Source organism: Dipodomys ordii, unplaced genomic scaffold, assembly GCF_000151885.1.
Source record: "Dipodomys ordii isolate 6190 unplaced genomic scaffold, Dord_2.0 Scaffold259, whole genome shotgun sequence".
NCBI lineage: Eukaryota > Metazoa > Chordata > Mammalia > Rodentia > Heteromyidae > Dipodomys > Dipodomys ordii.
This window is the reverse complement of record NW_012267475.1, coordinates 32842-34685: the sequence shown is the minus strand read 5'-3', so window position 1 is coordinate 34685 and position 1844 is coordinate 32842.

The following is a 1844-nucleotide window of genomic DNA, read 5'->3' as shown; positions in this document are numbered from 1 at the left end:
CCCCTGCTTTCATTGTATTTGATGTTGGTATATAAAGGCATATTATTAAATGGATGCACTCTCTTCATGATTCATTATTCGGGGTTGGAAAAATTAGATATTGCCTAACATTTCCAAGGGATCTTGGGAAAAGATATGTATTCCATATGACCTCCAAGCTTTCTTTCTGGAAATTTATCTTTGGAAAGATATTTTAAATGTCTTCAAGTCACCTTGTAACCCTAGCTAACTCAGGAGGCTGAGATCTGAAAACTGTGGTTTAAACTCCCCTGAGGAGGAAAGCCTATGAAATTCTTATCTTCAATTAACTACCCAAAAAGTCATAAGTGGAACTATGGCTCAAGAGTTAGATCACTAGCATTGAGCCCAAATACTCAGGGACAACAACTCAGACCCTGTATTCAAGTCCCAGGACACTCTCTCTCTTTCTCTCCCTCTCTCTTTCTCTCTCTCTCATGCACACACACACACACACACACACACACACACACATACACACACACATACAATATCTTAAAACCAGGTGATGGTGGATCACACCTGAAATCCTAGTTATTCAGGAAGCTGAGATCTGAAATTCCTGGTTCAAAATCAGACTGGGCAGGAAATCCATGAGACTCTTTTCCTCAATTATCTAGCAGAGAGCCAGAAGTAGAGTTGTGGCTCCAGTGGCAAACGGCCAACCTTTAGAGAAAAAGCTAAGGGATAGTTCCCAGGCCCTGAGTTCAAGCCCTACCATTGTCATGAAAAACTCTTCAAATGTCAGCATGGCACTATATATGACTAAGTATTTTAAAATAATCTATATTATTTAAGATGAGGTTCCTGTGATATACTGACATTGCTATAAGGTGTTTTTGAAGTATCTTAGTGACCATTTTTAAATAATATAAAAATTAAAACAATATTCCCAAATATGAACTGATTTGCTGGGCTTATGAACATTGGTATATGTATCTTCAGCAAAGTCAACAGGTAAATGAGATCAGAGTTTCATGGTGGGGACAGATTGTGGCTGATTTTCATTTCCTTCTTTCTCAAAGTGCTTTATGTTGTTTCTCTGGAATGACCTTCCTGAGATATAGCATGAAAATATCCTTGTAGCAGACATTCCACACCACACAGGTCTCATTGAGGAGGAAATTCTCTCAACTGCTCTTCCTGGAGCCCCCTATTTTCCAGGTTCTCTCGTCTCACCCAAATTAAGCAATGTGATACCTACCCCATTTGCTTTTTCCTTCACCTCTTCATTTAAAATTTTAAAATTTATATTACAGTTTTGGTCCAACTTCAAGAAACAATTTCCCATCCTAAATTAAGGCTTACCCAGAAAGTCCATACATACCATTCAAGTTATGTCACTTATTTGTAAGGTACAATTCTGTGTGTGTGTGTGTGTGTGTGTGTGTGTGTTGATCCAGACACTTGAATTGGGCTTGGGCTCTGTCCTCAAACATTTGTGCTTTACCACTTCAGCCATAACTTCACTTAAAGCTTTTTTTGGTGCATAATTGGATATATGAGTCTCAAAGCCTATCTGGCCCAGGCTGGCTTCACACTGTAGCCCTCAGATTTCAGCCTTCTTAGTAGTTAGGGTTACAGGCATGAACCATCAGTTCCTGGCTGAGGTGCAGCTGTGTTTGACAACATTGCTATGGCTCCCAGCCATATTGGTCAACTCCATAACTCATATTAGTGACAAGCCAGAGTCACACTTCTCCAGCTGCAACTGGAGCAGACAAGCCCATCTGTCCCTTATATCTACAGAGCAATTGATTGCCATGTGCTAGGCATCAGGAGACCCCTTCACTGGAAACTCAGACCCAGGTCTTGTCTTCACTCAT